A 15,814-nucleotide genomic window follows, 5' to 3' on the forward strand; every position below is an offset into this window, starting at 1 on the left:
CCCTTATCAACCTACCATGAATGAGACTAAAAGTCATCGTCCCCTTTTAATCTATGAAACCGCCGGTTAAACGAGACAAATTAAAGATGACAATATTCTTAGGAGGATTCTCGTAATTCTAAGACTAGATATGATGTTGTTTTGTTTTAGTTTATCTGAGAGCATCGTGAAAATACATATAAGATCTCACATTTGTGTTTGATTAATATTTAACAAAGTGTTTTTTCCATGAAGAACCTCTAAAATTTCACGGCCTTCAAAAGCTGGGAAAAAACAGCTTTTCGGCTCATCTTAATTTTCATTTATGAGTTTGTTTTTCCAACCTTAAACATGAGTTTAATTAAAGAGAAAAAGAACCAAACTAGCCTTTGAGGGTCAGCGAAAAATGGTTTCTCGCCATCTAAAATGCCAGGAAACGAATCCTTTTTGGACTCTGGATTCACATGCAACTTCCTCCCAACTACCATAGGAGCATGCCGTGTGAAAATGGGTTTATGGCAACAGTTTTGTATCAACTCCTTCCGTGTGAATGTGCCATAATACTCAGTCTTATATTGGGACTGAAGGTTCTTTTCATTCACGCATAATGAAAATGAGTTGGTGTTCTTAGTGACTCAATTCTACCTAAGACCCTAGAAACTCAAGTTTAACCTCATTTTCTCCAACCGCTATATGCCGAACTTTGTATAAACACATGATAGATGCATTTATTTGTCTAATTCGTCCTCAATGTTTCGTATTGTTAGTACTTGTTTTCGTCCTTATTATGGTGTTTTGTGTGTTTGTAGGTATTTTTTGGAAATAAATATTGATGGAAAATTCGGCTCAAAAAGTTGTTAAAGGCACCTCGGAGGACATATGTTATTCGGACTCCAGCAACGGATAAGGGGCGACCACTGGATAAGGGGTGACCTTCTTTGACAAATTCAAAATTTTGTTTTGGCGGGAAAATGGTGAAGAGAACTGGCAGATTTTCAATCGGATGTTTGGACGTGATTTGGTGAGATTCAATCCCTGAAACTTCATGGGTAGATGTGATTTGTCATAACAAATTTGGTATGGGTGTTTTTTTCGATCAAATTTGGCTAGATATCCCAAGATATGAAATCAGAGCATCACGGGTTGGTTTTCCATTCCGAGTCCTGATTGAGTGACCAAGAGATTTTCGCGTGGCTGCTGCATGTTGGAACACTTATGGACAATGACTGGATGCGTTGAGAGTAATTTGGCGTGGGGAAACAACGTGAGAAGCTAAATCAGGGAAGAAAATATTCCCAAAATATTTTTCATCAAGGCCGAGTTAAGAAAGAATTATCTTGAGTTATAGCGAGATTTCTTGGTGCCACTGGCTATATAAAGGGTGCTGGTGTTTCATAAAGGGGGATGGAGAGTTAGAGGATAGAATAGAGCACCACAGAGTCGAAAAATCAAGCTGCAGAGAAATCTGCAGCAGCAGCAGAAAAATACTGAACAACACGAAGAACGGACCAGCAAAGACAGTCGTTTTTCTACAGTGATAACGACTCACAGGCGAGGGTCGTACATCAGAGGCAGACTTATTTGCTACAGTATCAGTGACACATACTGTGGGTCATTCTGGTTTGTAACACATATAACTGTTACAAACCCGGTTTTCATTATAGTTCTCCCTTTTCATCATTTGTAAACCATTTTTGAGCATTAATAATGAATTTCGAGCGTGTTTCCAACAACATGATGAGCTAAACCCTATCACTGGGACAACGAAGGAAGCAACTTTTCATGATTGTGGTAAATGAATTAATTCTTTCATTGACTTTTTGCATAGATTTAATTGCTTTATGATTGTTAATTATTTGTTATTTTGTTAGATGCCGCATGCTTAGTTCTAAATACTTTAGATGCGTCATGCTTTTAACTTACAAATAATATTTTACGAAATCTATTTTTGGCAAAGAACTAGAGTCACAACTTCTTTTGTTTGAGCTATATTGTCTAGAGTTAATGACTGAACCATATGAAAGTAGTGGAATCCCGCGTCTCAGCGTCTCTTCATCTTGTGACAAATTGTGTATATATATTTTTCCTTATTTTCTTTATTAAGTCTTAAAACAAATTCTCGACAAATCTGAGTGAACGAATCATCTTACTACAACATCATTGAAATATACCATCAATTTTTGGTGCCGCTGCCGGGGAGTGGTTGCAAAATACTCTCTGACTGATATCTTTTTGTATATAATTTTATTTTGTTTTTCTTTTAGATATTTTTTGGTTCTTTTTACGCATTTTATTTGATTTTTTTTTTAGGTACCTTAGCCTTAAGTGTTGTGGGCGAAAAGAAAGTATGCACTCGCAAGCCTTTTGCAAGAGACACTCGGAAGATCCATTAGAGGTTTTCTTAGCTCATTTTGGTATGGTTTTGATGATGATAGTGTTATTTGTGAAGTCACTGCTTTGTTATATTCCACACCGTTGCTAGACACTAATAAATGGAAGCCCAAGCTAGAACCTTTAATTCTTCCCGAGTTTCGACTAGTTCCGTATAAGACTGAGTTCAGTTTTTGCTCTCTGAGTTCTAACCATCGTTGCTGCAGGATCATCTTTTCATCAAAACTAATTAGTTGGGTTGATCCCCAACTTTTCAGACTGTATACATATGATTTGCAGCGTACTTTGGGGTACCAACCTCATCTTGTTTGAGAACGCGCTACTGAAAGCAGGGAAACAAATACATTTTGCTTCATGGGAGTCAACCCATCAGATTTGTTCCCTCTACTCTATCTCTTATTTTATTTTTTTTATTGTTGCATTTCTCATCTTAATTTTTACGTTGGATGACTCAGTTACATTGAGGACAATGTAATGTTTAAGTGTGGGGGTGTGGGTTATTATCCATATTTTTGCAAAAAAAAAAAAAAATCAATTGCATAATATCTCTGTTTTGCTCGAGGACTAGAAAAATAAAAGTGTGGGGGTGTTGATAAGCATGTAAATGCTACATTTTATACCAATATTTATATTAGTTAGGATAAAATATTTTAGTTACTAATATTATTTTAGTGCTTTTGTAGAAAGTACAAGTGAATTCGATCATCCAGCGAATAAACAGCAAAATGTGAGACTTAATGGTGAATGTGGTTGGCCTCGTACTTCCATATATCAGCAACCACAATGATGAAATATGCTGGCCTGGTATTTCCATATATCAGCAACTACAATGACAAAAAAATGACAAAATGCAGCTGGCCTGGTATCTCCATATATATCAGCAACATAGAATTGTTTCAGAGGCGAGGCAGAAACGCAACAAAGGAATTGAAATCAAAGTGGGGTTGGCACATGGAAACTGAAAATGAGAACTATTTTATCTTTCTTACTTTATTACAAATATATTCCACCGAGAAAGATAATTTATTTGTCATGTGAAGAATTAATTGAGGAATATTTACACCTGATTATTTTGGTCTTCATTTAGTAGATTTTGGAAATAAGGGGAGTTTATTATTTCATTGGAAGAACGAGGTGGCAATACTATTTGGGGAAAGATACTGATGACGGCATCAATTTGCATGCAAGATATTTCATAGAATAATTTATTTTGATACTTTGATTAATGAAATAAAAGAAAAGGAAGGTGTATAAGAAGGGGGCGACTATTTGAGAAACGTGAGGCGCAGCTACGGACGTTTATAGAGAAGAGGGTTTTGTTGTTTTGATTTCCTTTTCTCCATGATTTGATAGATTGTTTGTTAGAGTTTAGGTAGAAACTAATTAATTGTGAAAACTCTACATTGATATATGCTTAATAATGATTTGATTGATTAATAATTTTTCTTCACAAATCTTGGTGTTTAATCGTTTATGTGATTTTCTTGATTATTTATGTTTTTGAATTGATATTTCGTACTTCGGTTAAATCCCTAGACGTGGTATGCAAGGATTGATAGGTAATGCTTTAGAATCACTACCCATGAAGCGAAGAAAACTATAGCGGAGAAACAGTATTTGAAAATAAAAGCATGGAATATATTTTTAAAGATTAGTAGAGTTTGCATAGTTATTTGGTGGAAACCGAAAATCCTAATAACCCTCTCTCATTCCGTTTATTGTTAACAATTATTTATTATTTCATTTTGTCCCGAATTCCTGAAAAATCGTTAAACATCACCTTATTGATTTGTTGATTCTTGGTATTAGTTAGTAGAAGTATTTCACACTCCTCGTGGGAACGACCTGTACTTGCCATTGTTCTCCTAGTTAGACACTGTGCACTTGCAGTATTATTATTGTAGGTTTCTGAGCCTACCAACGCCCCATCCTTTTGATATTAATATTCACATCTCTTCCTAATGTGCTTATGCTTCGTGTATATGTAATTTCATTTTTCCTAGTGCGCCAATCCACTTCTACCTTCCTCATGAGTACCATCTATGTTTAGTTTATATAATACACCCAAATTATATTTACACATGAAGAGCTTAAAAAATAATAATCATAAAAAATAAATTGAAGCATATGAAGAGCTTTTTTTTCTAAAAAAAATTAAGCATATGAAGACATACATCTTCCTAAACGATAATCATTTAAGTCAGATGTTTACTTAACACCCAAATTATGTTCGGAAACTGATGCAACAATCAGGCATCAAAAAGGTTGTAACACAAAGTCACAAACTTTCACAAACAAATTGAAACAACAATAGAGGTAAAAAAAAGGTAAATGCCACGGGGATTTTCTAAAAGGTACCGCTTTTGGAATATTACTCTGATACGACTCCCAAATGTTCAATTACCGATGTGATTCAGATTTGGCTAGCCTTGCCCGACGTTCAGTGGAGAGAACCTTAGCAAAACAAATTAGGGCGTCTCCGTTGGTGCCTGCTCCTTCAATCACCTCAGACATCCCAGTATCTAAGTTAACCCTAGACAAGCCTTTCTTCAGCTGAGCTTCGCCTATCTTAATCAAATTTCACATATTCTCCTCTGTTGATATGTACGCTGATGAGGTGTTTCCTACTAAATCATCTGTTTAAGAATACATAATAATAAATCAGTATGAATTATTTTTATACGATAAAATATTACCTAACAAGATAGAAATGAGAGTACTTGGGACACTATACGGTAAATTGAACTCATTTAGGCATGTCGTGTAGAATATGTTGATATGCTTAAAGCGACACTCTTTTGGCAGTATTTTCTCTTCATTGTGCGCTGAACTCTCATCGAATATTAATGTATTTAGTTATGTGTAACTTAATCTTTTACCAGTTTAAATTTCGACCCTTAATAACTAATTGTTCAAGATCAAATCAGTAAATGACAAGGATACGTAAAACAAAAGTTCCTACGTTTCTGAGAGTGTTAGCAGTGCACAATGGAAAGATCTTTCGTTCTGGAAAAAAAAAATCCTAATTTGTTTTCTTCGGGTGCTACAGAAAAGATAGCACCAAAAAATATAGTGTCCATCCAAGCATGTTAATGGATCCTACTCTGGTTAGGTTAATGTACCTGAACGCGTAGGTAGTTTTCCTTGCTTTGGAGTGCGTTGAAGAGGGTGGAAACATGAATATCAACCATATCTCCACTTGCTTGGGTGAAAGCATCAATTGGAGGAACATTAACTCCATCATATAACCACCCTAAAGCACCCCATTTGGAGACAACTAAAGCACTGTATTTCTGTTCATTCTTAGCATTTCCTGTCCCTAAAGATAAAATCAAGTAGTTGTTGTAGTCATTGGCTTTGACTGGTGCTAAATCTTCACGTTTCAATAATAAATCATTGGTAACTGTATTCATCGCCAGTAGAGTCTGCAGACATGTTCACCCAAACCCACATTCTCAATAAAAGGAAAACCATTTTTGTTTTTTTTTTGAAAATACACATATATGTTCTTCTTTATAACAATTCGAGTATATAATTAAAAAATAATAATTCGAGTATGATTAATAATACTAACAGGGTTACTGGCTGCAACTCCACCATCTACAAGGTTGAAACTCCTGATGTTTTCTTGTGAATATTTGGTTTCAAAATAATAAGCTGGGAAAATTGTAGGTGCAACAGATGTACTAATGCACACATCTGCTAAGAAGACATCCTTTGAGACATCCCTGTTTGCCTGTGTGTCAAATGAAAAATGAAGTTTTTACACTTTTTTCTTTTGTTTCTCGTTCGGAAAACATGCAATATATATTAGGGATGACATATGCATATTGTTGTGTTCATTATATTATCTTTATGTGATAGTTTAGAGCATGTTAGGCAACCCAAGATAGAAGTCATTTTCAGAAGTCAAAATTAAAATATTTTAATTCGCAAGATACATTGTTAATGGCAAAGGCAACTTCAGGTCTTGTGAGGAGTAAATATTACAGACCACCGACAAGACTACGATAAGTCGTAGGATCAGTAAGTGTAGAACCACCAGTAGGATGTAGATCAGTAGAGGTACTAAGAGGAGTCACGGCAGGCTTAGCACCATCCATATTAGCACGACGAAGAAGATCTTCAATATAACGTCGTTGGGACAAAAATAGACCAGTAGGAGTCCAGGTAGCTTCTATGCCGAGAAAAAATGCCAACTGACCCATATCCTTAAGAGCGAACTCATTATGTAGAGTTGAGATAAGCGACTGCAAACAAGAAATGGAAGAGCCGGTAAGAATAATGTCATCAACATAGACCAAAAGATAGATGATACCCTCGGAGGAACGTCGGATGAATACAAATATATCAGCTTTAGAGGTTGTAAAGCCCAACTTTTGCAAGAAAAGACTTAGGCGATGGTACCACGCCCTAGGAGCTTATTTTAGTCCGTACAGAGATCAGTGAAGCTTGCATACATGATTAGGGAATTGAGGCTCTGTGCAAACCGGTGGTTGCTTCATATAAACCTCTTCATCAAGAAAGTCATCCAAAAATGCATTTTGAATATCAAGTTGTCTTACTGGCCAGTTATATGTCAACGCAAGTGTGAGAACAACACGAATTGTGCAAGGCTTGATTACATAGCTGAATGTTTCTCCATAGTCTATGCCCTCCCGTTGATTGAATCCTTTTGCGACTAAACGATCCTTATACCGCTCAATGGTGCCATCAGGGTTTCTCTTTATCTGGAAAACCCATTTACAACCAATTAAGTTCATGCCAGCAGCATAAGGAACCTTTTACCAGGTACCATTCTTCATCAGTGCGTAGTACTCTTTATCCATGGATTTCTTCCAATTAGGATTTGATTTTGCCCGTGTATAGCAGCTAGGTTCAAAAACATCATCAATAAACTTAGCATGTTAATAAGCTACAAGGGCCTTCGGTTTAAAATTTTCATCTTTGCTGTGGGTGGCCATGCCATGCTCATTACAAACAACCGGAGGCGGTAAGGTAACCCGTAAAGGATCGGGATTAGGTACAGTTGGACGATTAGATCTAGGAGCCTTAGGTTTGGGTGATAGTATAGTGGTGAGGGATGGTGATATATCTGGTAGAGAGATAGTATGATCATACGAAGTGGTAGGTGAATCAATATGAGAATCTGGTATAGTACCAGTGGAGTTTATAGGAGAGACAGGTGAAGGCTGTATATGGAAATTAGATTGAGGACTTGGGCTAGGTAGTGGTGTGGATGAAATCTGTACAGAAGGTGAACTTGAAGTGATGTTCTGACGCATAGGAGAGTCAGTGGGACTTGTTGATAGTAGATTTATAGGAACTGGAATGGACTTAGTAGAAGAGAATAAAGGAAAAGAAGAAGAGGTAGGAGAGTGTACCTGTTTAGTTTGCATAGATGAAGGTAGTTCAGCAGCGGTATATGGGATGAATCCTCTACAAAAACAACATGTCGAGACCAATATATTTTACCAGTAGGAGGATGAAGGAATTTATATCATTTTCTAGCACCATCATATCCAAGAAAAACACAAGAGTAAGAACGAGATTCTAGTTTGGTATAACGATAGTCTCGTAAATGAGGAAAACACAAACAACCAAAGGTTTTTAGAGATAAATAATCTATAACTCTATTGAAAAGAAGCTCATATGGAGAACGAGACCCAGTTGGTGAGGAAGGAACCCTATTCATAAGAAAACAGGCCGTAAAAAATGTGTCATACCAGAACTTGCTAGGGATAGACGCCATAGATAACAAGGTTAGGCCAGTTTCTATAATATGCCTGTGACGTCTCTCTACTAAGCCATTTTGAGCTGATCTATGTGGACAAGATAAGCGATTGAGATTTCCATTTTCACGGAAAATTGGTTTGATACAGTTGTACTCGGTTCGGTTATCAGTTTGGAACATTTTTATTTTGGTGTTGAAAAGGTTTTCCACATGCTTAGAGAATAATAAGAAAATAGAGACAACATCGGTTTTAGCATGCATTGGGTAAATCCATGTGAAGAGACTAAAGGCATCAACAAAGATAACATAATATCGATAACCTTCATTAGATAGAATAGGTGCAACACCTCAAACATCAGAAATAACTAAATCCAAAGGTTTGGAATAAACAGTATTACTGGAGCTAAAAGAGAGTTTGTGACTCTTATTTTCTAAACATGATTGACAAAAAGAGATTCTAGAATTAGATACTGGAAGCTTATGTTGATACACTACCGACTTGACAGTCCGTAACATAGGGGTTGCCTAGACGATTATGCCAGCATTGTAATGTAGTTCGTTCTCCGACAAGAGCAGCAATGGAGGGAGAAACTGGACTTAACGTGTAAAGGCCATCTTAAGTTTTCCCTGCAGAACTACCTTCCCCGTATGTCGTTCCTTCACGAGAAAACAAGAATCATTAAATTCAAATTGAACATTATTGTCACGGCAGAATTGAGAGACAGAGAGTAGATTATGGGATAGATAAGGAACGTACAAGGTATTAGGAAGATGAAAATTACGGGTTGGGGTAGGTAATATGACCGAACATGTGTGTGAAATTCCTAAATTTGAGCCACTAGCCACCTTTACCTGATCCGGACCGTCGTATTCAACGGGAGTATGGAGGTTGGAGCTGTTGTTTGTCATGTGATGGGATGCACCACTATCAGGGAGCCAGTCATAAGTGTACATACTAGAGGGTATGGTTGCATAAGCTTTTGGTACAGATCCTTGTGATGAAGTAGATCGCGAGTTCCTATTAGGTGGCTTCTTGCGTGGAGACTTAAAGTTGTTGTTAGAGCATTGCTCGGTTGAACTCGCATGCTTTGTTATCTTAAGCATGTTTGTCAATGTTAGTGATAAAAACTATAATTCTTGATTTCTATCCTATATAGCTAAAGGTCTCGGACTAGGATCGAAAGTGTAGTTGAGCTCAAGCCTCCATGGAAATCATCATACAAGACGAAGGACTACTCAAGGTACGGGTGGATCTTCATCGACTAAAAGGTATGTGGAGACTTGAACTTATCTATCACTCAAAAGTCTATTTACTCTATCTCCTACTCTTGAGACAAAAGTCGTTTTGGTATAGACTTTCATTATACACATTTGTTATTTCGAGCCGAGTTTATCTCGTATATCTATTTCTCGAAATGTGTGTTAGTAAGCTTTCTCTTTAGCCAAATTCATCTTTGGCTAGTGACGAAAGTCATGTAATGTTTCAATCACTTTGGAAATTGCTCTGACGAAAAATTGTCTGTGAATAACGGTTATATAACGTTCTCTGAGAATGTTTCAAATGATTGAAATGAGAGTTTAGATTACATAACCATTGGTAGGATATAAGCATTGTTGTGTAAACACATACATGTATAAGTCCTTATTCCTTGAACCAAAGTTTGCGAAATTTGTTGATCAAGAGAAATGGAAGTGGCGTGAGCCAAGTCCGTGAACTGGCGAAGTTCTCAAACCCGAGAATTTCTGTTGGAGTTTGTGTACTCCTTCCATGAGCTTAAGTCCGCGAAATCAGTCCGCGAACTTGAGTGGTTATATCTAAAACCGGTTGTTCTTGAACTAATGTTTAAATAAACTAAGGAATGCTTTTGCAAACCATGGCTACAAAGTTCATGAACCGATTTGAGTGAGTCAAACCGTTTCTGCTTCGATTGTGTCTTGTGTAGTTACGTAATATTTCCTTGCAATTGAACAACTCTCTAACTAGTTCATTTGAGTCATTTGAACTAGTTATGGTGAAGAAGAATATGGTTGATATGAAAGTGATCATATGGCTAACCATTGGTTAACTATTGTTGAACCAACAAATGTTATTATTTGGCTACGGGTTCATAAACTCAAAATTGGACATTTCATTTGTGTGTAAAGCTAAGTTTTCGATCCTACGGTTGAGAAATATTATCTTGAATCTAATCAGGTTTTCATCTAACGGTGAATATTGAATGCTTTGTTACCAATCTAACGTTGATTGCAAACCATGATTTGAAAGACTATATAAGGGAGAACTCTAGCAACTAGGAAACCCAATCCCCACACATTCTTTGTGATACTAGTTGTGCTAAGCTGGAGTCGATTCTCCTTTAACCTTTGGTTTCTTCTTCTAAACTAGGTTAACGACTTAAAGACTCCATTGGGATTGTGAAGCCAGACCGATACTACTTTTATCGTAGTTGTGTGATATGATCTTGTTGTTTCTATCGTTACGAGTACAATTGAAATAATTGGCTCGAGATTTTATATCTCTGATAGGCAAGATAGAAAAGAAGTCACAAACATCTTCGTCTCATCGTTTGTGATTCCACAATATATTTTTTCGCTGCGTCAATTAAGATTATTGTGAGGTGATCAATAATACTAGGTTGTTCTTCGAGAATATAAGTCCGGATTATTGATTGGTTCATGTTCACCTTGATTTATCAAAAGACGGAACAAAACTCGTAGGTATATTCGTGGGAGACGGATTTTTCCATTATCGTAGACTTTTCTGTGTGATACAAATTTGTTAATTAAAGTCTTCGACTTTGGGTCGTAGCAACTCTTAGTTGTGGGTGAGATCAGCTAAGGGAATCAAGTACGTAGCATCCTGCTGGGATCAGAGGTGTGGGAGCATAACTGTACCTTGGATCTGTAACACCATTTTTATGGGTAAAAACTATTTCTGCTGGTTTTGGTAATTTGGGGTGTGTGGATGAGAAATGAATCTAAACCCTAAACAAATGCACTGCACGGAAGTGCTTGTGATTCGAGAAATCAATATGTACAACTCCGGCCTAAACCAAGAAATGGCCGTTCCAGACTTGCTTCGGTCACAAAGTGAAGGAGATAGGGTTGATCTTAGGGAGGGAAGCGAAGAAGGTGTTGAGATTGTGGAGGTGTTGGCTGTGTATGACTTGTATCAGAAAGCTGAACTGGCTTGCAGAATGTAATCTATCAGTTCTGGTGTTTGGATACGGTTGTATCAACACTTGGTTTCTGTTGTCTTGTTATGTTGGAAATAGGGAGGAGAACCTATTTATACAAGTCATTGCACCTAACCCACGTTTCTCATGGGAAGTGGAGTGATGGAGTAGTGGAGTCGTGGTAATTGTCACACGATCAGGTAAAGCCCACTTCTCCCATCATCACTAACCGTCCATGTCTTCCTGACACGTTCTTGTGATGGCGCGTTGCACGCTGCACTCTGTAAACCGCCAGACCAGTACCCCAGTAAGTATCCCCCAGTTTGTGACATGATTGATGTCTCGATCGTGTGGATCATGGGACCCATAGGAAGTAGCATGTAATGCTAGGTTAAATAACTAAGTTATTTGGGAAGTCGATACTTGTAAAATATCGCGTGTATTCTATGCATGTAATGCATCGAATATATTCAGCACGTATGAAGCATCGCTGTTTTAAGGCTTAACGGAGTAAGTCGCAGATTAAGCATCTTAAAATAGCATCACGTCCATCCATCTTCGAGTGATTGTTTGGAGGCTGTACAGGTAAGCCCTGGACGATCAATCTGTGTGGAAGAGTGGTGGACGGTGATCGTGGTGATGCCTGACTGGTCGCCTAACTCCTATCTTAGTCTGTCCGTCCAAGTTGGCGAAGTTGGATGGATGAGATGACTTGCGACCCACATATGCGACCGTCGAATTAGGGTTTAGGAGGTGCTCGAACGCCAACCTTTAGCTTGGTCGAATCCAAGCATGGGACACGTTTTTGGCAGTGCCGATTGGGCATGCGTGTAGACGACATGCTGGGTGTAGGTGTCTGTACCTCACTGTCCCATGGAGATGCGATCTAAGCCACTCAATTTGTCTGGAAAAAAGGAGTGGTTGAGATCGATTTGCGACAGAAATCCCATGCCGTAAAGAAATTGAAGACCGCTCGTCGTGCCTACTTTGGGGGCGCGTTTCGAAACGGCCAACCATGGTCGGTCTTGGCCGATCAGGCAGGCGTGCAGTCGGCAGGTCAGTGTACACGTCCGTACCTCAGTGTCCCGTAAAGATGTGATCTAAGCCACTCAATTTATCCGGCAAAGTTGAGTGGTCGAGATCGATTTTCTATTGAAAACGCGTGACCATGCCTAGTTTTGGCGCACAAATCGAGACGACCAACCATAGTTGGTCTTGACCGATTAGTCATGAATGTAGGCGGGCCCATGGTGATTGTGTTGACATGATCTGGGTCCTTTGAATCTACATCTACACCCTCCGTATATACCTGCGAAGATGGATGGTTCAGACTGATTTGCGACACATGTGATGTGCCGCAAACCCTAATTAGGGTTTCACGTCCACGCTGCTTTGGTTGGACGAATTGGAAAGCCACGCTTCTCCTTTGGGGAGGCCGACCATGTGGGGACCACATTGGGCCGGTGGTGAACGCGCCAATACCTGCCTGGTGGCTATGGGTCTGATCTAAGCCATCCAATCATGCCGGTGAAATTGGATTGTCGTGATCAATTTGGGACCTTTAGTGGAATTTCCTGCGACCCTTTAAGCTTTCACGCCGACCCAACTTCGGGCAACCGTACATGGTTCTGTGTCTAGGTCAGGGGAGGATCGATTATGCAGGCATGAAGGGGGCCCGCCGGTGTGCATGACAATGCTTGTCCGACCGGATATGGCCTGATCCGCGCCGTCCAATCATGCCGGTGAAGTTGGAGGACCGTGATTACTTTGAGACTGCCATGGACAGTCTTGCTTGACCGAAACCTTCCAAAGCAATGCGGCTATCCCTTTTGGGACTGGCATTTTAGCTTGTTGGGAAGAGAAGCGTGGTGTTCGACCACCTAGGGCGCAAATGGGCCCGTTAGTGGTCATCACAGTGGTAGCCAGCTCCTGCTAGGGTTCGTCTAGGCTTGTTAAATCGTGCGGAAAACTTGCGTGGTCGTGATTGTTTTTGAGACTGATATGGACAGTCCAGATTTAAATATGCTCAATCGGACTAGTATAACACACCGAGAGATGTAGCCTGTACGGGTATTTCGTGTATGCTTCATTATTAACACTTGGAGATTCGTGTTACTCTGCTGAGAGCAACACTCAGTCGTCATGTGTCATAGACCTAGTCAGTGTAAGCCCACTATGATAGTTGTACTTGCTGGTACCTATATTAATTGTATTGGGATGATAACTATAACCCAACTTGTGAGACTGTCCCCTTATCCTAGCTAAGGTGTTACCCAGTAGCTGTCTTGGCCAATGGCCTTATATTGTACTCGGTTGGTCATTGGATTCGACCAATGAGTTATTAATTCAAATTATCTTTTTTTCTCTAAAATATCTGTTTCTCTCTCTGAGCTCTCTGTTCTTGGTGTTCTTCCCTCAGATCTCTTCTAAAACTCTTCTCAATCACTCCAAATCCCTTAATTCACCTTCCTTTGTAGTAGAGAACACTACAAATTGGTATCAGGAACATCATCTTCATCGTGACCTGTTATGGATAATAAAGCAGCCGTTGAGGAACTTACTAAGAATATCGATGAGCTTGCTAGAGCTCAGGATGATTCAAATAAGAAGATGGATGAACTCACTAAATCTCAAAGTGATTCTTCAGTCAAATATGATGATGTTATGAAATCGGTTGCTGAGATTAAAGACGCTCAGCGGCGCCCTACTGTTGAGTTCATGAGTGTGATTAATGTTGCTTTCAATGTTCAAATGGACCGTTATATTGAAGCTTCAGACATGAGGAACTTAAATCGAGACACACAGGATGGTTCTTCTAATGGAGTTTTGGGTCCTCCATCCAACGGAAACCCATTAATTCAGGTGAAAATATCATACAACCTCACTATCATTATAATCATGAGCAAAATCAATTTCTTCAAACAAGACCTAAGATAGAATTTCCAAAATTTGATGGTACCAACCCCCGATCTTGGATTCGTAAGTGTAGAAAATTTTTTCTTCTTCATAATATGTCAGATCCACAAATGGTTAATATAGCTTCCATGTATCTAGAAGGCAAAGCTGACATATGGTTTCAAGATTATCAAATTAGTAAACCATTAATAACATGGGATGATTTTGTTAGGGATATCTGTTTACGTTTTCAAGAGCTTGGTCATGATGATGTTGTAGGGGAATTTAACAAACTCAGTCAACTTGGATCAGTCCTAGATTATCAGGAGGTCTTTGAGGAATTGAAAGCATTAATGTTAGTGAAAAATCCTCACCTCACTGAAGCATATTTTACTTCGAGTTTCATCAGTGTCTTAAAGGATGAACTCAGGTTGCACGTTCAGATGTTTTCACCAAAATCACTTTCCAATGCAGTATACTTGGCTAGAATGCAAGAGGCACTCCTTGAGAATGCGGCCAGAAAACAAAAATTCCATTACAGATCCCCACCATTATCTGTTCCGACCAATTATTCTCAATGACAACCTACTTCGCCAGTTACAAGCCCCAACAACCACTCCCGAAATTTTTCATCAACTGCTGTCACTTCTACACCACCTATTAAGAAGTTGTCATATGCAGAGATGCGCAAAAGACGAGAAAAGGGTCTTTGCTATAACAGCGATGAAGTTTTTCAGGCTGGCCATAAGTGTCTTAAGAAAAGAAATTTATATGTTGGCTGCTGATGATGAAGAGTCGACACAATCTGGTGAAGAATCACCTGTCGAAAATCCATTGTCTCCTACTCTAGAAGAAGAAGTCGAGATTTCAGTTCATGCTCTAGATGAAAATGTCTCCCACAACACCATTCGGATAGAGGGAGCTTCTAAGAAGCATCCACTGACAATCTTGATAGACAGTGGCAGCACTCATAGTTTTCTCGACCCAGCTGCAGCTGCTAGATGTGGAGAGAATCGTGTTCCTACAGCCTCATTGTTAGTAGCAGCAGCAAATGGTAATAAAATGGTTAGTGATGCTAAGTGTCCATCTTTTCAGTGGCAAATGCAGGGACACCAATTCTAATTTGATATGCTCTCTTAACCTTGGGGGATGTGACATGGTGCTTGGAGTGGATTGGATGAAAGGCATGAGTCCAATGGTTTTTGACTTCAATAAACTGACTGTAGAATTCTCTCTGGAGGGACAACTCATCAAACTACAAGGTAACAGTCCTACATCTCAGCTTTCTATGATGACTGGTAAGGCTTTGCGTAAATGGGTTAGGCAGAATAAACATGGAATGGTTGGTAGGTTATTTGCTATTACTTCATGTGAAGAACAAACTGTGACCCCTACCTCCATTTTACCCTTATTACAAAAATATGAAACTGTTGTTCAAGAACCCAACACTCTTCCCCCATCTAGGGCTCATGATCATCATATTCCATTAAAAACACTCACTACACCTCCAAACCAAAGGCCTTATCGTATTCCTTATATACATAAGGAAGTAGTAGAACAAATGGTGCAGGAAATGCTCAAAACTGGTGCGATACAACCTAGTAGAAGCCCTTTCTCTTCTCCAACATTACTTGTTAAA

This window comes from Papaver somniferum, chromosome 3, assembly GCF_003573695.1.
Source record: "Papaver somniferum cultivar HN1 chromosome 3, ASM357369v1, whole genome shotgun sequence".
In the NCBI taxonomy this organism is placed as follows: Eukaryota; Viridiplantae; Streptophyta; class Magnoliopsida; order Ranunculales; family Papaveraceae; genus Papaver; species Papaver somniferum.